At 46.7% G+C, this 25,261-nt stretch overlaps 1 pseudogene across 2 annotated transcripts; it reads right to left on the bottom strand.

Moving 5' to 3' along the window:
- Positions 1 to 18,858: 18,858 nt before the first annotated feature.
- LOC100279187 (uncharacterized) lies at positions 18,859 to 24,718 on the bottom strand (annotated as a pseudogene). 2 transcript variants are annotated; one of them, NR_146597.1, is made up of 3 exons: positions 22,611 to 24,628; positions 22,416 to 22,479; positions 18,859 to 21,415 (listed from the first exon to the last, which is right to left on the bottom strand). The product of NR_146597.1 is annotated as an uncharacterized protein, transcript variant 2 (transcript). The 2 variants fall into 2 exon arrangements; NR_146596.1 differs by having other exon boundaries at positions 18,879 to 22,479; positions 22,611 to 24,718.
- Between the last annotated feature and the right edge of the window lie 543 nt (positions 24,719 to 25,261).

Raw genomic sequence — 25,261 nt, 5'->3', positions numbered from 1 at the left:
ATAAGCTTCTAAAGGGAGAACACATTTTGGGACTAACCAATGTTCATTTTGAGAAAGATAGGGTATGTAACGCATGTCAAGCAGGAAAGCAAGTTGGTGTTCTTCATCCACACAAGAACATCATGACGACCGACAGGCCGCTTGAGCTACTCCACATGGACCTATTCGGCCCGATCGCTTACATAAGCAGCGGCGGGAGTAAGTATTGTCTTGTAATTGTGGATGATTATTCTCGCTTCACTTGGGTATTCTTTTTGCAGGAAAAATCTCAAACCCAAGAGACATTAAAGGGATTCTTGAGACGGGCTCAAAACGAGTTCGGCTTAAGGATAAAAAAGATTAGAAGCGACAACGGAACGGAGTTCAAGAACTCTCAAATAGAAGGCTTTCTTGAGGAGGAGGGCATCAAGCATGAGTTCTCTTCTCCCTACATGCCACAACAAAATGGTGTAGTGGAGAGGAAGAATAGAACTCTATTGGACATGGCAAGGACCATGCTTGATGAGTACAAGACTTCGGATCGGTTTTGGGCCGAGGCGGTCAACACCGCTTGCTACGCCATCAACCGGTTATATCTTCACCGAATCCTCAAGAAGACATCTTATGAACTCCTAACCGGTAAAAAGCCCAATGTTTCATATTTTAGAGTCTTTGGTAGCAAATGCTTTATTCTTGTTAAAAGAGGTAGAAAATCTAAATTTGCTCCTAAGGATGTAGAAGGCTTTTTACTTGGTTATGATTCAAACACAAGGGCATATAGAGTCTTTAACAAGTCCTCTGGACTAGTTGAAGTTTCTTGTGACATTGTGTTTGATGAGATTAACGGCTCTCAAGTAGAGCAAGTTGATCTTGATGAGCTAGATGATGAAGAGGCTCTGTGCGTCGCGCTAAGGAACATGTCCATTGGAGATGTGTGTCCTAAGGAATCCGAAGAGCCTCCACAAGCACAAGATCAACCATCTTCCTCAATGCAAGCATCTCCACCAACTCAAGATGAGGATCGAGCTCAAGATGATGATGATGAAGATCAAGAGGAGCCACCTCAAGAGGAGGACAATGATCAAGGGGGAGATACTAATGAAGACAAGGAAGATGATGAGGATCCAAGACCGCCACACCCAAGAGTCCACCAAGCAATCCAACGAGATCACCCCGTGAACACCATCCTCGGTGATATTCATAAGGGGGTAACCACTCGATCTCGTGTTGCTCATTTTTGTGAACATTACTCTTTTGTTTCCTATATTGAGCCACACAGGGTAGAAGAAGCACTTCAAGATTCGGATTGGGTGCTGGCGATGCAAGAGGAGCTCAACAACTTCATGAGGAATGAGGTATGACATTTAGTTCCACGTCCTAACCAAAATGTTGTAGGAACCAAGTGGGTCTTCCGCAACAAGCAAGATGAGCATGGTGTGGTGACAAGGAACAAAGCCTAACTTGTGGCCAAGGGATATTCACAAGTCGAAGGTTTGGATTTCGGTGAAACCTATGCACCCGTAGCTAGGCTTGAGTCAATTCGTATATTACTTGCCTATGCTACTTACCATGGCTTTAAGCTTTATCAAATGGACGTGAAAAGTGCCTTCCTCAATGGACCAATCAAGGAAGAGGTCTATGTTGAGCAACCTCCCGGCTTTGAAGATAGTGAGTACCCTAACCATGTTTATAAACTCCCTAAGGCGTTTTATGGGCTCAAGCAAGACCCAAGAGCATGGTATGAATGCCTAAGAGATTTTCTTATCGCTAATGGCTTCAAAGTCGAAAAAGCCGATCCTACTCTCTTTACTAAAACACTTGCAAATGATTTGTTTGTATGCCAAATTTATGTTGATGATATCATATTTGGGTCTATTAACGAATCTACATGTGAAAAGTTTAGTAGGATCATGACTCAAAAATTCGAGATGTCTATGATGGGCGAGTTGAAGTATTTCTTAGGATTTTAAGTGAAGCAACTCCAAGAGGGCACCTTCATTAGCCAAACGAAGTACATTCAAGACATAATCACAAAGTTTGGGATGAAGCATGCCAAGCCCATCAAGACACCCATGGGAACTAATGGGCATCTCGACCTCGACACGGGAGGTAAATCCGTAGATCAAAAGGTATACCGGTCGATGATAGATTCTTTACTCTACTTATGTGCATCTCGACTGGATATTATGCTTTCCGTATGCATGTGTGCAAGATTCCAAGCCGATCCTAAGGAAGTTCACCTTAGGGCCGTAAAACGAATCTTGAGATATTTAGTTTATACTCCTAAGTTTGGCCTTTGGTATCCCAGGGGATCCACTTTTGATTTAATTGGGTATTTCGATGCTGATTGGGCAGGGTGTAAAATTAATAGAAAGAGCACATCAGGGACTTGCCAGTTCTTGGGAAGATCTCTGGTGTCTTGGGCTTCAAAGAAGCAAAATTCTGTGGCTCTTTCTACCGCCGAAGCCGAGTATATTGCCGCAGGCCATTGTTGCGCGCAATTGCTTTGGATGAGGCAAACCCTCAGGGACTATGGTTACAAATTAACCAAAGTTCCTCTTCTGTGTGATAATGAGAGTGCAATCCGCATGGCGGATAATCCCGTTGAGCATAGCCGCACTAAACACATAGCCATTCGGTATCATTTTTTTAAGGGATCACCAACAAAAGGGGGATATCGAGATTGCATATATTAACACCAAAGAACAATTAGCCGATATCTTTACCAAGCCATTAGATGAGCAAACATTTACCAAAATTAGGCATGAGCTAAATATTCTTGATTCTAGGCATTTTGATTGATATTTTGCACACATAGCTCATTTATATACCTTTGATCATCTCTCTTTCATGTGCTATGACTAATGTGATTTTCAAGTGTATTTTATGCTAAGTCATAGATTGAAAGGGAAATGAAGTTCTTCGGCGAAAACAAGGCTTCCACTCCATTGAATTACTCACCCTTCGCCGTCGCTCCGCAACGCTCTCCAATTTGGTATAATCTTCACTCTTATATTATTTACCAAAGTGGGAGAAAGTTTAAAAAAGGGCTTATATTTCACTCACAAGTATCCGTTTTTGGCGATTCATGCCAAAGGGGGAGAAAGTATTAGCCCAAAGCAAAAGGACCGCACCACCACCAATTTCAAAAATGTAGTCTTTCAAATTTGGATTAAGAAAAGATTTTTCAATTGGTATCTTATTTTTGATAAAATTTCAAATTGGTATACCCTCTTCAAAATTAATATCTAAAACCCTCTTGAACACTAAGAGGAGGATTTCATTAAGGGGGAGTTTTGTTTAGTCAAAGGAAAAGCATTTGAAACAGGGGGAGAAAATTTCAAATCTTGAAAATGTTTCTCAAAATCGTATTCATATACCTTTGACTATTTGCAAAAGACTTTGAAAATAATTTCCAAAACATTTGCAAAACAAAACAAGTGGTGCAAGCGTGGTCCAAAATTTTAAATAAGAAGAAAGCCATTTCATGCATATCTAGTAGAAATAATTATTGGTTTCATTCCAAGCAACCTTTGCACTTACATTATGCAAACTAGTTCAATTCTGCACTTGTATATTTGCTTTGGTTTGTGTTGGCATCAATCACCAAAAAGGGGGAGATTGAAAGGGAAATAGGCTTACACCTTTTCCTAGTTGATTTTGGTGGTTGAATTGCCCAACACAAATAATTGGACTAACTAGTTTGCTCTAGATTATGAGTTCTACAGGTGCCAAAGGTTCACAACAAATCAATAAAAAGACCAAGAAAGGGTTCAAATAAAAAGAGCAAAAGACTACCGAAGTGTGCCCTGGTCTGGCGCACCGGACTGTCCGGTGTGCCACCGGACAGTGTCCGGTGCACCAGGGAACCTGACTCCAAACTTGCCACCTTCGGGAATTCTGGGAGCCGCTTCGCTATAATTCACCGGACTGTCCGGTGTGCCAGCGGAGCAACGGCTACACAGCGCCAACGGTCGTCTGCAATGAACAATAAATGCGCTACAGTGCGCGCCTTCGCGCGCAGAAGTCAGAGCAGCGCCAGAAGGCGCACCGGACAGTGAATAGTGCTTGTCCGGTGCACCACCAGACTGTCCGGTGGCCCAGAAGATAGAAGCTCCAATGGTCGAACCCTAACGGTCGGGTGACGTGGCTGGCGCACCGGACTGTCCGGTGCGCCATGCGATAACAGCCTTCACCAACGGCCACTTTGGTGGTTGGGGCTATAAATACCCCCAACCACCCACCATTCAATGGATCCAAGTTTTCAGCCTTCAAACACCATACAAGAGCTATAGCATTCAATACAAGACACAATCAAAGAGATCAAATCCTATCCCAAGTCCAAAGATCATTCCAATCAAATAGTGACTAGTGAGAGAGACACTTGTGTTCATTTGAGCTCTTGCGCTTGGATTGCTTTTCTTCTTCCTCTAATTCTTGTGTTCAATTCACTTGTAATCAAAACAAGAGACACCAAGTTGTGGTGGTCCTTGTAGTGGACTTAGTGTCCCATTTGATTGAAGAGAAAGCTCACTCGGTCTAAGTGACCGTTTGAGAGAGGGAAAGGTTGAAAGAGACCCGGTCTTTATGACCACCTCAACGGGGAGTAGGTTTGCAAGAACCGAACCTCGGTAAAACAAATCACCGTGTCATCCGCCTTATTTGCTTGTGATTTGTTTTCGCCCTCTCTTTCGGACTCGCATTTAATTCTAACGCTAACCCGGCTTGTAGTTGTGCTTAAAGTTTGTAAATTTCAGATTTGCCCTATTCACCCCCCTCTAGGCGACTTTCACCGACTGCACCCTTAGGCGTCTTTTGCACGGAGTGTCGCATGCGAGGGTAGTCTGCGCTACTTGTCGCGGTGACTTCGGTGTAGTCGAATGCCGAAGACCGTCGATGCGGTCTTTTTCGACACGTTGTGTCTGAGTTTTGTTTTTTGTGGGGGCTTTTGCTGGTATATTACATGGCTCCGCCTCGTTAAAAACCTCACCCCCTGGGAGGAAAAGTGTGCGGGTCGGAATAACATTATTTGCTGGATTACAAGGGCGCGTGGGCCCTGATGGTTAGACAAAAAATTTGCGGAGATTGTCAATGTTCCAGGAGTGCTCTAAGTCTTCGCCGGAAGGTGTTACTAGCCTGTACGCGCTGGGGGATACCTTCGACTTGACGATGAATGGACCTTCCCATTTCGGCTCCAGCTTGCCCCGTGATTATGTCCGGGTGTTCCGGACGAGTACGAGGTCTCCTTTGTTGAACTCTCTTGGGACGACCGCGTTGTCGCGCCAGGCCTTGGTTTGAGCCTGATATTTGTTGAGGGCCTGTAGGGCGAGGACGCGATCTCCGTCAATGAGATCTTTAGACGTTGGTTCGTCGACGTCGGGGACCGCTGATGTGCTTGTTCGGGGCGCCCCATGCTTTATCTCCTGCGGCGTCATAGCCTCGGATCCATATAACAGACGAAAAGGTGTGAATCCGGTTGCCCGACATTCTGTCGTGTTTAGAGCCCATACCACTTCAGGTTAGTTGGTCGGCGCATTTGCCCTTCTTGTCGTCGAGAAGTCTTTTCTTGATGGCAGTGAAAATCTTGCCGTTGGCGTGCTTGACGACGCCATTGGATTGCGGGTGGTATACCGAGGCGAAGACAGGCTTGGTGCCGATGGAGAAACAGAAATCCCTGAAGTCCTAGCTGTCAAACTGTTTGCCGTTGTCGACTGTGAGCTCGGACGGGACTCCAAATCGACAGACAATGTTTTACCAGGTCGAGGGCGGACTGAAAGGGAAATAGGCTTACACCTTTTCCTAAATGATTTTGGTGGTTGAATTGCCCAACACAAATAATTGGACTAACTAGTTTGCTCTAGATTATAAATTCTACAGGTGCCAAAGGTTCACAATAAACCAATGCAAAGTTCAAAGAAAGGGTTCAAAAAGAGAGGAGCAAAGCAACCGAAGGTTGCCCTGGTCTGGCGCACCAGACTGTCCGGTGCACCATCAGACAGTGTCCGGTGTACCAGGGAGAATCACTCTGAACTGCTCAGCTTCGGGAATTCTGGGAGCCACTCCGCTATAATTCACCGGACTGTCCGGTGTGCCAAGCGGAGCAATGGCTACCCGCGCCAACGGTCATCTGCAATGCTACAGTGAACAGTGAACAGTGCCAACTGCTCGCGTAGAGTCAGAGCAGGCATCAGATGGCGCACTGGACAGTGAACAGGACCTGTCCGGTGCACCACCGGACTGTCCGGTGGCCCACATGTCAGAAGCTCCAACGGTCGAACCCTAACGGTTGGGTGACATGGCTGGCGCACCGGACAGTGTCCGGTGCGCCATACAACAGCAGCCTTCCCCAACGGCCATTTTGGTGGTTGGGGCTATAAATACCCCCAACCACCACTCTTCAAGGCAATCCAAGCATTCACTACTCCTCATTCAATACAAGAGCAATACACAACACTCCAAGACACAAAGCAAAGCCTCCGATCAAATCAAAGTCATTAATTCAACTCTAGTTCTTAGGACTTGTGAGAAGATCGGCTTGTGTTCTTTTGTTGTTCTTGTTGCTTGGTTGGTTTCCTTCTTCCCCATTTCTTGTTCCCAAGATCATTGTAATCAAAGCAAGAGACACCAATTGTGTGGTGGTCCTTGTGGGGACTTAGTGTCCTGTTTGATTGAGAAGAGAAGCTCACTCGGTCTAGGTGACCGTTTGAGAGAGGGAAAGGGTTGAAAGAGACCCGGTCTTTGTGACCACCTCAACGGGGAGTAGGTTTGCAAGAACCGAACCTCGGTAAAACAAATCACCGTGTCATCCGCTCTTATTCGCTTGTGATTTGTTTTCGCCCTCTCTTTCAGACTCGATTATATTTCTAACGCTAACTCCGACTTGTAGTTGTGCTTAAACTTTATAAATTTCAGATTTGCCTATTCACCCCCCTCTAGGTGACTTTCAATTGGTAGCAGAGCTCGGTACTTCATTAGAGCCTAACCGCTCGAAGTGATGTCGGAGCATCCGCCATGAGGGAGATCGGGACCGGCGACAAGTCTGCAAGCTCGGGGAGAACACATTCAAGGGAGTCTGCCCACAAGCACAAGGAGGAATCCTCTTCCTCCATCAAGTCCCAATGGAAGGGTGACAATAAGAAGAAGATGAAGAAAGTGGTCTACTACGAGACCGACTCTTCGTCACCCTCCACCTCTGGCTCGGAATCGACATCCGCCACTTCTAAACGCCATGAGCACAATAAGTATAGTAAGATGCCCCTTCGCTATCCTCGTATTTCAAAACGCACTCCATTACTTTCCGTCCCATTAGGCAAACCACCTATGTTTGAAGGTGAAGATTATTCTATATGGAGTAATAAAATGAGGCATCACCTAACCTCACTCCACAAAAGCATATGGGATATTGTTGAGTATGGAGCGCAGGTACCAAAGAAAGGGGACAAGGATTATGATTCGGAGGAGGTCGAACAAATCCAACACTTCAACTCCCAAGCCACTACTATACTCCTCGCCTCTCTAAGTCGAGAGGAGTATAATAAGGTGCAAGGGTTGAAGAGTGCAAAGGAGATTTGGGACGTGCTCAAGACCGCGCACGAAGGAGACAAGGTGACCAAGATCACCAAGCGGGAGATGATCGAGGGGGAGCTCGGTTGCTTCATGCTTCACCAAGGGGAGGAGCCACAAGCCATGTACAACTGGCTCAAGACCTTGGTGAACCAAGTGCGCAACCACGGGAGCACCAAATGGGATGACCATGAAATGGTCAAGATTATTCTCAGATCACTTGTATTTCTTAATCCTACTCAAGTACAATTAATTCGTGGTGATCCAAGATATCAACTAATGTATCCCGAGGAAGTGATAGGAAAGTTTGTGAGCTTTGAACTAATGATCAAAGGCTCCAAACAAATCATCGAGCGAGGCGCCACCTCCACACCCGAGGTGCAACCTATCGCCTTCAAAGCGACGGAGAAGAAGGAAGAGTCTACATCAAGTAGGCTCCCCATCGATGCCTCCAAGCTCGACAATGAGGAGATGACTTTAATCATCAAAAGCTTTCGCCAAATCCTCAAGCAAAGGAAGGGAAAAGATTACAAGCCCCGTTCCAAGAAAGTGTGCTACAAGTGTGGTAAGCCCGGTCATTTCATTGCTAAATGTCCATTATCTAGTGATAGTGACAGGGGCGACGACAAGAAAGAAAAGAGAAGAGAAAAGAAGAGATACTACAAGAAGAAGGGCGGCGATGCCCATGTTTGCCGGGAGTGGGACTCCGACGAGAGCTCCACTGACTCCTCCTCCGACGAGGACGCCACAAACATCGTCGTCACCAAAGGCCTTCTCTTCCCCAACGTCGGCCACAAGTGCCTCATGGCAAAGGACGGCAAAAGGAAGAAGGTAAAATCTAGAACTTCCACTAAGTATGCAACTTCTAGTGATGAGGCTAGCTCTAGTGATAATGAGGATGATTTGCTCACCCTTTTTGTCAACTTAAACATGCAACAAAAAGAAAAATTGAATGAATTGATTAGTGCTATTCATGAGAAGTATGAACTCCTGGATAGTCAAGAGGACTTCCTTATTAAAGAAAAAAAGAAGCATGTTAAAGTTAAAAATGCTTATGCTCAGGAGATAGAAAAATGTGAAAAATTAACTAGTGAGCTAAGCACTTGCCATGACACTATTTCCAACCTTAGATTTGAAAATGATAAATTGATTGCTAAGGTTGAGAAATTAAATGTTAGTGACGATTCTCTTGTCAACCTTAGGAATGATAATGCAAATTTAATTGCTAAGATTGACAAATTGAATGCATCTCTCTCTAGCCTTAGAATTGAGAATGAAAAATTAACTGCTAAGGCTAAGGATTTAAATGTTTGCAATATTTCCATTTCCAATCTTAGAGATGAGAATGCTATTTTACATGCTAAGATTGTTGAATTAAATACTTGCAAGCCCTCTATATCTACCGTTGAGCATGTTACTATTTGCACTAGATGTAGAGACATTAATGTTGATGCTATTCATGATCACCTAGCTTTAATTAAACAACAAAATGATCACATAGCTCAACTTAGTGCTAAAATCAATGAGCATGACTTAGAAAATGAAAAATTTAAATTTGCTAGAAGCATGCTCTATAGTGGGAGACACCTAGGCATTAAGGATGGCATTGGGTTCCAAAAGGGAGACAATGTCAAGCTTAATGCCCCTAAGAAACTGTCTAATTTTGTTAAGGGTAAGGCTCCCATGGTTCAAGATAATGAGGGTTACATTTTATACCCTGCCGGTTATCCTGAACACAAAATTAGGAGAATTCACTCTAGGAACTCTCACTCTGTCTCTAATCATGCTTTTATGAATAAGAGTGAGGCATCTAGTTCTAGGCAATCCACTCATGTTAAATTGCCTAAGAAGAAAACTCCTATTGCATCAAATGAACATAACATTTTATTTAAGACTTTTGATGCATCATATGTTTTAACTAACAAATCAGGCAAAATAGTTGCCAAATATGTTGGGGGCAAACACAAGGGGTCAAAGACTTGTGTTTGGGTACCCAAGGTACTTGTTTCTAATGTCAAAGGACCCAAGACCGTTTGGGTACCTAAGAACAAGGCCTAAATTTGTTTTGTAGGTTTATGCATCTGGAGGCTCGAGTTGGATCATTGATAGCGGGTGCACAAACCACATGACTGGGGAGAAAAGAATGTTCTCCTCCTATGAGAAAAACCATGATCCCCAAAGAGCTATCACATTCGGGGATGGAAATCAAGGTTTGGTCAAAGGACTTGGTAAAATTGCTATATCTCCTGACCATTCTATTTCCAATGTTTTTCTTGTAGATTCTTTAGATAACAATTTGCTTTCTGTTTCTCAATTATGCAAAATGGGTTACAACTGTCTTTTTACAGATATAGGTGTTACTGTCTTTAGAAGAAGTGATGATTCAGTAGCATTTAAGAGAGTATTAGAGGGTCAGCTATACTTAGTTGATTTTAATAGAGCTGAGCTCGACACTTGCTTAATTGCTAAGACTAACATGGGTTGGCTCTGGCACCGCCGACTAGCCCATGTTGGGATGAAGAATCTTCATAAGCTTCTAAAGGGAGAGCACATTTTGGGACTAACAAATGTTCATTTTGAGAAAGACAGGATTTGTAGCGCATGTCAAGCAGGAAAGCAAGTTAGTGTTCATCATCCACACAAGAACATCATGACGACTGACAGGCCACTAAAGTTACTCCACATGGACTTATTCGGCCCGATCGCTTACATAAGCATCGGCGGGAGTAAGTACTGTCTAGTTATTGTGGATGATTATTCTCGCTTCACTTGGGTGTTCTTTTTTGCAAGAAAAATCACAAACCCAAGAGACCTTAAAGGGATTCTTGAGACAAGCTCAAAATGAGTTCGGCTTAAGGATCAAAAAGATTAGAAGCGACAACGGGACGGAGTTCAAGAACTCACAAATAGAAGGCTTTCTTGAGGATGAGGGCATCAAGCATGAGTTCTCTTCTCCCTACACGCCACAACAAAATGGTGTAGTGGAGAGGAATAATAGAACTCTACTTGACATGGCAAGGACCATGCTTGATGAGTACAAGACTTCGGACCAGTTTTGGGCGGAAGTAATCAACACCGCTTGCTACGCCATCAACCGTCTCTACCTTCACCGAATCCTCAAGAAGACATCATATGAACTCCTAACCGGTAAAAAGCCCAATGTTTCATATTTTAGAGTCTTTGGTAGCAAATGTTTTATTCTTGTTAAAAGAGGTAGAAAATCCAAATTTGCTCCTGAGGCTGTAGAAGGCTTTTTACTTGGTTATGATTCGAACACAAGGGCATATAGAGTCTTTAACAAGTCCACTGGACTAGTTGAAGTTTCTTGTGACATTGTGTTTGATGAGACTAACGGCTCTCAAGTAGAGCAAGTTGATCTTGATGAGCTAGATGATGAAGAGGCTCTGTGCGTCGCGCTAAGGAACATGTCCATTGGGGATGTGTGTCCTAAGGAATCCGAAGAGCCTCCACAAGCACAAGATCAACCATCTTCCTCCATGCAAGCATCTCCACCACCTCAAGATGAGGATAAAGCTCAAGAGGATGAAAATGAAGATCAAGAAGATGAGCCACCTCAAGAAGGGGACAATGATCAAGGGGGAGATGCCCATGATCAAGACAAGGAAGATGATGACGGTCCAAGACCGCCACACCCAAGAGTCCACCAAGCAATACAACGAGATCACCCCGTGAACTCCATCCTAGACGATATTCAAAAGGGTGTAACCACTCGATCTCGTGTTACTCATTTTTGTGAACATTACTCTTTTGTGTCTTCTATTGAGCCATACAAGGTAGAAGATGCGTTAAGATATTCAGACTGGGTGTTGGCGATGCAAGAGGAACTCAACAACTTCACAAGAAATGAGCTATGTCATTTAGTTCCATGTCCTAACCAAAATGTTGTAGGAACCAAGTGGGTTTTCTGCAACAAGCAAGATGAGCATGGTGTGGTGACAAGGAACAAAGCCCGACTTGTGGCCAAGGGATATTCACAAGTCGAAGGTTTGGATTTCGGTGAAACCTATGCACCCGTAGCTAGGCTTGAGTCAATTCATATATTACTTGCCTATGCTACTTACCATGGCTTTAAGCTTTACCAAATGGACGTGAAAAGTGCCTTCCTTAATGGACCAATCAAGGAGGAGGTCTATGTTGAGCAACCTCCCGGCTTTGAAGATAGTGAGTACCCTAACCATGTCTATAAACTCTCTAAGGCGCTTTATGGGCTCAAGCAAGCCCCAAGAGCATGGTATGAATGCCTAAGAGATTTTCTTATCGCTAATGGCTTCAAAGTCGGAAAAGCTGATCCTACTCTCTTTACTAAAACAATTGCAAATGATTTGTTTGTATGCCAAATTTATGTTGATGACATCATATTTGGGTCTACTAACAAATCTACTTGTGAAGAATTTAGTAGGATCATGATTCAAAAATTCGAGATGTCTATGATGGGGGAGTTGAAGTATTTCTTAGGATTTCAAGTCAAGCAACTCCAAGAGGGCACCTTCATCAGCCAAACGAAGTACATTCAAGACATACTCACCAAGTTTGGGATGAAGGATGCCAAGCCCATCAAGACAACCATGAGAACCAATGGGCATCTCGACCTCGACACGGGAGGTAAATCCGTAGATCAAAAGGTATACCGGTCGATGATAGAATCTTTACTCTATTTATGTGCATCTCGACCGGATATAATGCTTTTCGTATGCATGTGTGCAAGATTCCAAGCTGATCCTAAGCAAGTTCACCTTAAGGCCGTGAAACGAATCTTGAGATATTTAGTTTATACTCCTAAGTTTGGCCTTTGGTACCCCAGGGGATCCACTTTTGATTTAATTGGATATTCAGATGCTGATTGGGCAGGGTGTAAAATTGATAGAAAGAGCACATTAGGGACTTGCCAGTTCTTGGGAAGATCTTCTACCACCGAAGCCGAGTATATTGCTGCAGGCCATTGTTGCGCGCAATTGCTTTGGATGAGGCAAACCCTTAGGGACTATGGTTACAAATTAACCAAAGTTCCTCTCATATGTGATAATGAGAGTGCAATCCGCATGGCGGATAATCCCGTTGAGCACAGCCGCACTAAACACATAGCCATTCAGTATCACTTTTTGAGGGATCACCAACAAAAGGGGGATATCGAGATTGCATATATTAACACCAAAGAACAATTGGCCGATATCTTTACCAAGCCATTAGATGAGAAAACTTTTACCAAACTTAGGCATGAGCTAAACATTCTTGATTCTAGGAATTTTGATTGATATTTTGCACACATAGCTCATTTATACCTTTGATCATCTCTCTTTCATGTGCTATGGCTAATGTGGTTTTCAAGTGTATTACATGCTAAGTCATAGATTGAAAGGGAAATAGAGTCTTCGGCGAAGACAAGGCTTCCACTCCACTCCATCGAATTATATCCCCTTCGCCGTCACTCCGCACCGCTCTCCAATTTGGTATAATCTTCACTCATATATTATTTGCCAAAGGGAGAGAAAGTGAAAGGGCTTATATTTCACTCACAAGTATCCATTTTTGGCGATTAATGCCAAAGGGGAAGAAAGTATTAGCCCAAAGCAAAAGGACCGCACCACCACCAAAATTTCAAAAATATAGTCTTTTAAATTTGTATTAAAAGAAGTTGTTTTTCAATTAGTATCTTATTTTTGATAGGATTTTCAAATTGGTATTACCCCTTTCAAAATTAATATCTAAAACCCTCTTGGACACTAATAGGAGAATTTCATTAAGGGGGAGTTTTGTTTAGTCAAAGGAAAAGCATTTGAAACAGGGGGAGAAATTTTCAAATCTTGAAAATGCTTCTCAAAATCGTATTCATTTACCTTTGACTATTTGCAAAAAGACTTTGAAAAGAATTTACAAAAGAATTTGCAAAAACAAAACAAGTGGTGCAAGCATGGTCCAAAATGTTCAAAATGAAGAAAGCATCCATGCATATCTTATGAAATGTATATTGGTTTAATTCTAAGTAACATTTGCACTTACATTATGCAAACTAGTTCAATTCTGCACTTATATATTTGCTTTGGTTTGTGTTGGCATCAATCACCAAAAAGGGGGATATTGAAAAGGAAATAGGTTTACACCTTTTCCTAAATGATTTTGGTGGTTGAATTGCCCAACACAAATAATTGGACTAACTAGTTTGCTCTAGATTATAAGTTCTACAGGTGCCAAAGATTCACAATAAACCAATACAAAGTTCAAAGAAAGGGTTCAAAAAGAGAGGAGCAAAGCAACCGAAGGTTGCCCTGGTCTGGCGCACCGAACTGTCCGGTGTGCCACCGAACAGTGTCCGGTGTACCAGGGAGAATCACTCTGAACTGCTCAGCTTCGGGAATTCTGGGAGCCACTCCGCTATAATTCATCGGACTGTCCGGTGTAGCACCAGACTGTTCGGTGTGCCAAGCGGAGCAACGACTACCCGCGCCAACGGTCGTCTGCAACGCTACAGTGAACAGTGAACACTGCCAACTGCGCGCGCAGAGTCAGAGCAGGCGTCAGATGGCGCACCGGACAGTGAATAGGACCTGTCCGGTGCACCACCAGACTGTCCAGTGGCCCACATGTCAGAAGCTCCAACGGTCGAACCCTAACGGTTGGGTGACGTGGCTGGCGCACCGGACTGTCCGGTGCGCCATACGACAGCAGCCTTCCCCAACGACCATTTTGGTGGTTGGAGCTATAAATACCCCCCAACCACCACTCTTCAAGGCAATCCAAGCATTCACTACTCCTCATTAAATACAAGAGCAATACACAACACTCCAAGACACAAATCAAAGCCTCCGATCAAATCAAAGTCCCCAATTCAACTCTAGTTCTTAGGACTTGTGAGAAGATCGACTTGTGTTCTTTTATTGTTCTTGTTGCTTGGTTGGCTTTCTTCTTCCCCATTTCTTGTTCCCAAGATCATTGTAATTAAAGCAAGAGACACCAATTGTGGTGGTCCTTGTGGGGACTTAGAGTCCTGTTTGATTGAGAAGAGAAGCTCACTCGGTCTAGGTGACCGTTTGAGAGAGGGAAAGGGTTGAAAGAGACCAGGTCTTTGTGACCACCTCAATGAGGAGTAGGTTTGCAAGAACCGAACCTCGGTAAAACAAATCACTGTGTCATCCTCTCTTATTCGCTTGTGATTTGTTTTCTCCCTCTCTTTCGTACTCGATTATATTTCTAACGCTAACCACGGCTTGTAGTTGTGCTTAAACTTTATAAATTTCAGATTTGCCTATTCACCCCCCCTCTAGGCGATTTTCACGGACCAGGCGAAGACGTCCTTGTTTCTGGAGAGATAGGAGATGAGTTTCTCCTCGTCTTGCGAGGTCAGGTCTTCGCTTATTACGACTGTTTGCTTGGTCGTCGCTGGTCGAGGGGAACTGTCTTCGTTCCGTCGTTGCTGTGCAGCTGCGCCTTTATTTTTTCATCGGCGGCTAGGCGGGTTGCTTCGGAGACTTCACGCTCTGTTGTAAGGCAGTGTACATTCCGTTGTCCTGGAACGAAGTCTCTCTCAATATTGCGTGCAGTCTGCTGGTTACCGTAAACTGTTATCACGCCTTGCGGACCCGGAATTTTCATGTAGAGGTACAGTCCGTGAATGGCCGCTTCATATTTATTGATGGAGCCCTGACCCATTAGAGCGTTGTAGGGATAAACCATGTCGACAATGTCGAAGGTGACCTGCTCACTTCGTGCATTGGGTGCTACGCCGAATGACAGGGGTAGTTCTATCTTGCCCATAGGGAAAGTGCCCTTGCCGCCGAAGCCATATAGGGGGTTGTCCGAAGGCTTGAGTAAGCTGTGGCTGATGCCCATGCGGTCGAAGGCGTGCAGGAAGATGATGTCCGCTTGGCTGTCGTTGTCAACTAGGACATTGTGCAGGTCCCAGCCTGCTACACTGCAGTTGATTACCATGGCATCGACGTGGGGTGCGCTGCGCAGATCAACATCTCTGGCGTCGAAAGTTAGTGGAACATGTGACCACCTCGTTTGTACCACTGGGCCGGTGAGGGCGACATGGTTGACACTCCGGTAGTGATCCCTCTTTTGTCGCTTCGTCTTGAAGTCGACGCTGGACCTTCCGGTGATCATGTGAATGACTCCGCGATACGCCTGATCGGCGAAGTCTTCCTGCTTTGGTGCTTGGGGTGATTTTGGTGGTGTGGGTTCGGGTGATGCGGAGGCGGAGGCGGGGGTGGGACGACTTGTACTTCCTGATGGTGTGGATATGCGTGGTTGGGTGGGTGCTGGACGTGGCCGTTGTTGTATGGTTGTGGGTGGTGGTGATGATATGTGTGCGCGACAACTCTCTGGTTGTCGGCTGGTTGTGTTCGAGACATCCTGTCCCTGGTGGCCTTTGTTTCCGGGCAATCCCTTGTTGGGTGTGCGCAATCCTCGCCGTGAAACATGCAGTAATATATGTGCGGTTGCTGCGCCCGTCCCCAGCCCCGGCCTCGCGTGCCATTGCCGCGGCCCTGGGGGGATATTCCTGACGGCGAGCGGCCTCGCCAGCGGGGTGCTGGTTGGCTATGTTGTGCACCTGCGGCTGTCCCGTCCGGAGTCTGACTGCAAAGGCCTTGTCCAGGTTCGGCTGGACTGCGGAGGGTCCTTGGGCTTTCTCTAGGACTCAACCTTTCGCTGATGGAGCTCTTTGGATCTAGCGTACTTCTCGAACAGCTGATAGAGTTCTTGGAGATTTTTGGGTGGGTCCCTGATGTAGTGACTATATAGGACGCCAGCCCGAAGGCCGCTGATGGCGTAGTGTATCGCGATGTGATCGTCGACCGAAGGCAATTGTGACTTGAGAGTCAGGAACTTGCGGTAGTACTCCCATAGGGTTTCCTTCTCTTGCTGTTTGCAGAGTGATAGCTCGGCCAAAGCATCGGTATCGGGTCGGTACCCTTGGAAGTTGAGTATAAACTTGTCCCGGAGTCCTTTCCAGGCGTCGATGGACAATGGCGGCAACCTGGTGTACCAGGTCAAGGCCGGACCCTCGAGGGCGATGATAAAAGACTTGGCCATTGTGGCGTCATCCCCTCCGGATGATGCGACGACGACTTGGTAGCTCATGATGTATTGTGCTGGGTCAGTGCTGTCGTTGTACTTGGGGTAGGTCCCTGCCCTAAAGTTGGCGGGCCACGGTGACGCTTGGAGTTGCGGAGCCAGGGGGCTTTGCTCATCAAGGTAGTTGATGCCTTGGAAAGCTGCGGCTGCGGGATGAAGGACCCGCGCTGGGGTATGAATAAGTCTTCGGCTGGTGCGTGCTATTGGAGGGGCGGACCATGCTGCAGATCATGCTGGCCTTCATTCTGCATGAGCGCGATCTCTTGCTTGAGCTCCCGGGCTCTCTGCTCCTCGTCTCGTATCATCTGGCGCACCTTGGCTTGCGCGGTGACACGTTGGCGCTTGGCCTCGAGGATGTCTTTCTGTTTTTGGAGGTTGCGGTTCTTGATGCGCAGGGACCGTAGCTGTAGTTGTTCTTCGGCAGAGATGTCGATGACTTCGCCGTCCTCTGTTGCGTCTTCGCCCTTTGGTGGAGCGAAGCCTGGAGGTGGTGCTTGTGGTAGTCCTCCGAAGCTGCAGGTGCGTAGGGTGTTCGTGGCGCTGTCTCTTGCTGAGAGCTTCGTCTTCGCAGGCTTCTTGGGGGTGTTGTCTGCGAGGGCCTTGCCTTTTTTCTCGGCTAGCAGCGCTGCCTTCGCTGCTTCGTCGACGGACGGGGCTGCCTTCGAACTAGCTCTCTTGGGTGCCATCGCGGATGGTTTGTTCGTAGCACGAACTGTGGGCACCAAATGTTGGTACTTGTTCAGGCGAACAAGTAGACCCAACAGGAGAGTGGGGAAATTGTTTGCAAGGTTTAACGGGGAAAGGCAATAGCTCTGTTAATCTGCCCCCTCAAGGGTACTGTACGGAGGTATTTATAGGTGCCTGAGTGCCTACCGCCCTGAAACAAGGACGTTTATACCCTCGGGAACCCAGAGTATCCTCAGAATATTCCCCCAATGGAAGGTTACAGACCGTCATTACAGAAAATATTATTACAGATGAGACCCGTAACACACTTATCCCTGCGGGGCCCGTTACCGTGGGCCGAATTCCACCTGGGCTTCCGGACCCAATGAGGACGTGAGGCTATCAGGTGTCGTCGGAGTCTTGCCTTCGTCTCGCGATGGATAAGAGCGAAAGGCGCCCGCGAAGTCCCCATCGGACCAGCGTCCTTGGCGTCGTTGGTGGAGCGAGGCGATGAAGACTTCGAGCGAAGGGTAGCGTCTTCGCCTTCGTCCCAACACCAGACAAATATCGGCGGCGCCATAATACATGCCATAATACATGTATGTGCTTGTAATTAGATGAGATCCGAATGCAGATTAGCTTACATCAGGCTTTGGGGGTGCTCGGTTTGGCGCTTGTCGAGTCAACGCCCAAACGTGGGACCGGACCTCCACTCCATTACTACAGTGCAACAACGAACCAGGGAAGAGGGCCGCGGCCGCGGCGGCTGTGGGCGAAGGAGCGGAGGATCTGGCGGCGGAAGGAGAGACCGGCGGGGTGGCCTTGCGTAGTTGCGTGCTCGTACGGGGAGCGTGCCACCGGCCGGCCGGGTCAAAACCAGCTCCCAAAGGTGACTGGTCCCAAGGAGGACGAGAGTTGTTTTTCAACAAGGCGTTTGGGTCAGCTTCACGTGAAGCTGGAGCTGGAGCGGTTCTTGGAGCCGTGCCATAGAGGCACTAAAGAAAGAGATTTTGGAACTATTGCTATCTTGCAGCAAGTCAGTCTGCTTACAGTTATAGTCCATTCTAAGATAGGAGATATAAACAGTTTTAAATCAGGGCAACGACTACTATGCAAGCAGTCTGTGCAAACGTGCAAGCAAACCATCTGATCTATTAGAACGTGATCCAACCGTAGGTCACATTTAACACTTAAACCCTTCCACCACCAGCTTAATAATCTTTATAAAATACCCCTAACAAATCATAGTTGTATCTGTGGTTGGATCGTAATCTAATGGATCAGATGGTTTGCTTGCACGCTTGCACAGAATTACTGCTTACATAGCAGTCGTTGCCTTAAATCAGAGCTGTACTCCCAGCACACTGATGTATGAACAAAATTATTCTCAACCATTATCAATTTTTTTATGAAACTTCTCAACCATTATAATTCGAACCCATTACTACATCTATCATGGTGTAGACTCTTTATTTTTCTCTGATTAATGTGGGAATTTTAGAGCTTGAGGATTACTGTTACAGCATCTTTTATTGGCCAATTAGTACTAAGATAATAAATAACAAGCTTTTTATTGGCGTACATATTTGTTTTTCTACCACCTCCAGGTTACATTGATCGAGATGCACTAGCATGCCACAAATGCCCAAGTCCTTACATATATATGATATGATATAAATTACTATATTCTCATGGGATAGCTAAATTTTTTCTGAAGAGTTATATTTTAGTTTGAGGGACAGCTAAACAGATGTCACACTGATGTAGGTGACCCCTCCAGTGATAGCATTGAGTAGATTTTGGTGTTGGTGGCTCCTCCTGTGATAGCATCGAGTAGCCTTGGCACCGGAGGCATGTGGAGCTCAGAAACACCCTCAAGAAACTGCACCACCTCGGTCATGGTCGGTCGATCAAACTCGCTATCTTGAATGCACCAGCATGCAACTTTGCAAACTCTTTCAACCTCCTCAAGATTTACATTACCATGCAAATTTGCGTCCACCAGGCTGCCAATGTCTCCGCTCAGAAGCTTGCGTGCAACTTGCACTGGGAAAAATGCTGAATAATCACCATCCTTGGAGTGTTCTTGGCTCGAATTCCTCCTCCCTGATACTATTTCAAATAAGACCGATCCATAGCTGTAAAGTCCACTTTAGATGTGACAGCTTCTCCGCTGATCCATTCAGGCGCAAGATACCCAATAGTTCCTCTCATCGTAGTTATCGCGTCACTAAATTCCCTCCCCAACACCTTTGCCATTCCAAAATCTGCAATTTTCGGTACAAAAGACGCATCAAGGAGTATGTTCTCTGGCTTGATGTCGCAGTGTATAATGCAATCCCGACAACCAGTGTGCAGGTAGGCCAGGCCTCTGGCAACTCCAATCGCTATTTGGCATGTATTCATAAACCAGTAACCTCTGATCACCTTGGCAACAGAACCCGATCAGTTTGACTAAATTGATGTGCTGGATGATTCCAACCGAGCTCACTTCTGCTCTGAATTGCTTCTCCCCTTGATTGGCGCCATCGAGCCTTTTCACTGCCAGTGCAAGTGAGTCACTTAGGTACCCCTTGAATACGGAACCGAAACTGCCTCCCCCTAACTTTTCAGAGAAGTTCTTGGTTGCATGCTGCAAATCGACATATCTGAACGTAGTGATCCCAATGCCAACTTGAGCATCTCCCACGGTGCGGGTAAACAGCTTCCCTTTTCTCCTCCAAATCATCATCAGACCAAGGATCATCAGGGCAGCAACAGCTGCAGCGCTTGCGCCAATAATGGCAGCACCAAAGCGAAAAATTCTACTATTCTTCCTCGGCACCCCTGGCACCTCTTTAGCAGCAAGGCGTAGGTAAAGTGTTTCCCCATTTCCATCAGGTTGTTGCTTCTTCACATTGGTCAATTTGCCATGCCAGACAGAGCAACCTCCTTCCCTATAGGAATATCCAGTGCACGAGCAGTTACCCAAGCAAACCCGTGAGCAGTCATCCTCATCACTTGTTGCAGCCTGAATTTTCATTTCGTCCTGGGGCAACATGACCTTTTGCACATCGTAGAACTTATCTGTGTTGCGGCTCCTTCCACAGTGCAATGGAGTATTCCTCTTGCACCCGTCTCTCCGGTCTCCCAGCTCCCAGTCCCTGGGTGAGCTTACAGAGAAACCCTTCATGCAGTTGCAGATTGGGCCCTCGTTCTCACCCTCATCACAGACTGTGAATTGTCCGCACGTTGCGTAGGCATCGCACTGGAGTACAGGCTGCTTGTACATTACCACCCAGTCCTTGTCAATCCACAGACTCACCATGCCTTGGCCATCGACACCTAGCTGCGAGAGCACGATCGCCGTCTCGTCGTGCAGATTCCATGTGAAGTACACCTCTTTATCGTTGTTGACATACTCGAAAGTTGTGATGTTGTCGGTGTTGCCTATCATCTCCGGCGCCGAGCTGAAGTACTGGCCGTTCCACAGCCCGGTGGACTCGATTTCTACTGTCGAGTTCCACACGAGATGGCCAACCCCATTCTTCTGTATCTCCCCAGTGTACAGGCCAGGGGCCTGATCTATCAGGTTCTTCCTCGAAACAAGGCGGCGGTTCAGACCGGTTACCTTGTCCCAGCCAATCTTTGCTCCGGCGAAGAAGGTGTCGGTCGGGTAGTCGAAGCTCTGCCAGAAGACGGTGGACGAGTTGGAGGAGCTCCGGAGCACGAGGTTGCCGTTGTTCTGGAGCACGGCGACGGTGTCGTTGGTGGTGGTCTTGGCATGGGTAGACCAGATGACGGACCTGGTGGCCTGGTCCAGGATGACCAAGTTCCCGTCGCCGGCGATGGCGAGCTCCGGTGAGGCAGGGTCCATGACCGGGCTCTCGCCGTTGGCGCTCCAGAGCGGAGTTAGCTTGGGGACCTTGTTGAACCAGATGCCGAGGTAAGTGTATGGGTTGGTGGCGTAGTTGAAGGACTTGTTGTCCATCCTGAAGAAGCCCAGCGCGAACTTGCTGTTGTTGGAGACGAGCTTGCTGCTGCTGCCGGCGAGGCCATTGCCGGGGTACACCGTGTCCGTGGCGGTGGCTGAGTTGGACGGCGCGTGCAGGGATAGGAGTCCAAGAAGGATGACCTGAAGAAGAAGCATGGTGAACCAATTGCAGGATCAGAGTTGGATTGATGCCGACTACTGCTGCTTATTAGTGATTCGGTCAAGTCAATGAGACATAGATGATCATATATCGGTTCAAGAACAAACGTAAGGTCGTATCGTGAGGTGGGTGCCTGCCTAACCTCTGCTTCCCACTCCCACCGGAGATATCAGATATGCCATCGATCCTTGTAGCCTTTTCACACCCAACAACAAAAATATGGATCGGATTTTTTAAATTCCATAAATTTTTTAATCTCTTGAATACCATCATAATTTAAAATCCCTTGAATACCATCCAAACTTATATCAATCTCTTCAATATCATCAGAAATTATAACTTTCTTTTAATAGCATCAAATTTAAATTTTAATATCTTGAATGTCATTACCGTTAGTTTGAAGCTAACGCCATTAGTTCTATTTAAAGCAAATTTCTCCGATGCCATCAAAATCTATACCGATTCCTTCAATATCACTAGAAATTGGTTCGATCTATTTATGTTTATAAAAAATTTCAGAATAAAAAAATATGGACAACACAATATAAGCTGTTCTAACCAAACACGAAACAACACAATCTATTTCGTGAATGGGTCAATGGATAACGGAAAAAAATGACCAAACCAAACAGCACCTGAAAGTAAGTGGTTAATGACTACCTATAAAAAGAAAAGTAGAGGCCTGATTTGGGCAGTACTGTTGAGATGTTCTTTCTGTAAAAGTCCTGGATAATGATAAGCACGCCAAGATCTGAACCCATATTAAACTACTATTTCTTTTAATTTTTTCAACTAAGATAGAACGGGTGGCTTGACTAGGCATGTGCCTGGCCCAAAAACAAAGGCCCAACTTCGCTCCTTCAGGCACTGGAATTTAGCCCTCGCCACCAAAAAAATTCCAAACTATTGACCCACAAATGCTCAGATCTAGAGCCTATATAGAGATGCTCAAAAAAAAGGAGGAGGAAAGTTTGTGAGTACCTCTGTGTTCTCACAACTCTACTTTTTCTTCCTAGAGCGGAGTTTGTGATTTGTGAAGCTACACCTGTTTGGCGAAAAAACATGGAACAAAGTTGAACAATATGAAGCGAAGGAGTCCCAAACAGGCCCCTAGTGAAGTTCACAACAGAATAGAGCAAACTCAGGGCAGAGTTAGATTATGCTACAACCACTCACCAATGTCTGGTAGTTCCGTAGTTGTACCCAAAAATAAGTCACTCGAACATCTCCAGCAAGATAATTTCTCAACATTTTTTAATAACTGATAATATGCTAACGTTGTTCTTTTCTACTATGAACAGCAGAACCACTGAGATTACAATTTGGGATCACCAGTAGTCATTGCAAGAACATGACCCCAGCTTGAAATGGTGGAACCTGTTCAGATCCCTGACCACGAACTCGCTCTCAACAATGGCGCTGATGAACTTGAACACCTCATGGCAATCACTGCACATCCTCAGGTTCTTCATCACCCTGATGGTCATCCCATTCGGGACAACTAGCAAACCAAACGCTAAAGCAAGAATCTCACTGTGCACACCAACCATCACACCTTTCCCTTCCTCCTCATCTTCATGTGCATCGGATACTCTAGCACTCCCTAATCTCCCCCTGTAACCTCTCTCCCTCATCTTACTCTCCAATTCATCTAGCAACATCAGAACTTTATCTGCCCATGCACCAGCGCATGATACTGCACCAGCATAGAACACATGGGGGGTATCCTTTACTTCAATCCAGCTGCACCCGGGATCCTTCCGTATGCCACGCAGCCTCATGCTTGATCGCACAGCGGCAGCATTATCTATCTGACCGGCTGAAATATATGCATTTGACATCACTACCAGCCCAGCTGCTACATCCTGCTGGTTATTGAACTCATAAACCCTCTGGCCAGCCATGGTTGCTAGGTCTAGGCGCTTATGTGTCCGGCAAGCTGACAGCAAGGAGTTCCACAGCAAGAGGGCATCGTTGCCTTCAAGCTGCGCCTCCTTGGCCAGCTCGAATGCCTCCTCGAGCCGCCCTGCCCGGCCCAGCATGTCAACGGCAGATGTGTAGTGGCTGGGGCACGGAGCAACGCCGTATCTGCTCTGCATGGAGCGGAGGAGCTGAAGGCCAGTGTCAACAAGGCCAGAATGGCTGCAAGCATGCATGACACCGAGCAAAGTGACATCATTTGGCTGCACACCTTGATCTACCATCTCGTTGAACAAAGTAAGCGCGCACGTCCAGCGGCCGTACTTTGCTGCGGCGACAATGATGGAGGTGTAAGTGACGACGGATGGTTGCTTGATCCTGTCAAACACCTTTCTTGAGTACTCGTAGCGCCCGCACTTGGAGTACATGTCGACCAAAGCCACCGAAATCACGTCATTGTTTCCATACCCAAGCCGAAGGACAGCGCCATGGACGCACCTACCGATGCCCAGACGCGCCATGCCTGCGCACGCGCTCACCACGCTCGCCAGCATGAAGTGGTTGGGCGCCATGCCACCGCCACACGTCCTGAGCTCCGCGAAGAGCTCGACCGCCTCGTTCCCGAGAGCGTTCTGCGCGTACACGGCCAGCATAGCGCCCCACGACACGGCGTTCCTCGCTGGCGCAGCCATGGCGTCGAACACCGCGCGCGCGTCCTCGACACCGCCGGACTTGCCGTACATGTCAACGAGCGCAGTGGCGACGACTGTGTCGCGTGCGCACCCGGCGATCTCCACTTGGGCGTGCACCTGCCGGCCGAGTTCTGCGTCCGCGAGGCGCGCGCACGCGCAGGCGGCCGTCGAGAAGGTGACCGCGTTAGGCCGCACGCCGCTGCACCCCATGGCGCGGAGGAGGGACACGGCGTCCCGGGGCCGGGCGGCGGCGGCGTACCCGGACATGAGCGTCGTCCAGGAGACGACGTCCCGGTCCCGCATTCCGTCGAACAGGTCGCGGGCGCAGCCAATCGCGCCGTAGCGGCAGTAGGCGGCGAGGAGATGATTGGAGGAGGAGAGGGGGGTCGCGATGCCGGCCTTGACAAGCTTAGCGTGCGTGGCGGCGACGGACGCGAGGTCGGAGCCGCCGCGCAGGAGGTGGATTAGCAGCGCGGCTGTTAGGGACGAGGGCGGTGCCATGTGGAGCTGGGGACGCGTTGAAAGAGGAGGAGCTCCCCATACGGGCACTACGGCAGGGTGAGACCACGAGACAGCTGCCCCACCTATCGTTGCCGAGGAGCGAGAGGAGGATCCTCACTTCCGTCTTCCTCGTCCGTCCGAACCACTCTCCAGGTTCGCATATCGGCAGATGGTTGAGGGCGATGTCGGCGGACGGACATTTAACTTTTTTTTTTGCATAAACATTTTATATAATATATATTAGGAGAACAGCTCCTAATCAATACTCCTAAAACTTTAGTTATCGTATATGACAATTTAGAAACTAAAATAGAATAAAATGTAAGAACTAAAAATTAGTACCTAGAAACAAACACTCCATTATTGTGGTGGCGGTGACCGTTTCGACAACTAATGTCGAATTACTATTTCAAACAGTTTTGGGAAAGAAAAAAAATGAACTATTAAGGAACTATTCCTTTTGTAGTCGTGAATATTTTCTAGAAAATCCTAATTTAAAGGTATTGGCAGATATTAAGAGCGGTTGAAGATGCTCTAAAGATGACAGAAATATAAACTGACACACTTGTCACGAGGTCACAAACAAAACTAGGTGAAGTGGGAGCGCTGGTATAGACTACTGGAGGTCCAATTTTGAAGCCCATGAGCCCCAACATAACACACACTATGGGGGCCTCATTCTTCAAGCGGGAGACGGCGCCTGCGCCCACCATA

Source organism: Zea mays, chromosome 10, assembly GCF_902167145.1.
Source record: "Zea mays cultivar B73 chromosome 10, Zm-B73-REFERENCE-NAM-5.0, whole genome shotgun sequence".
Taxonomy (NCBI): domain Eukaryota; kingdom Viridiplantae; phylum Streptophyta; class Magnoliopsida; order Poales; family Poaceae; genus Zea; species Zea mays.
This window is presented reverse-complemented; position numbering and strand designations above follow the sequence as displayed.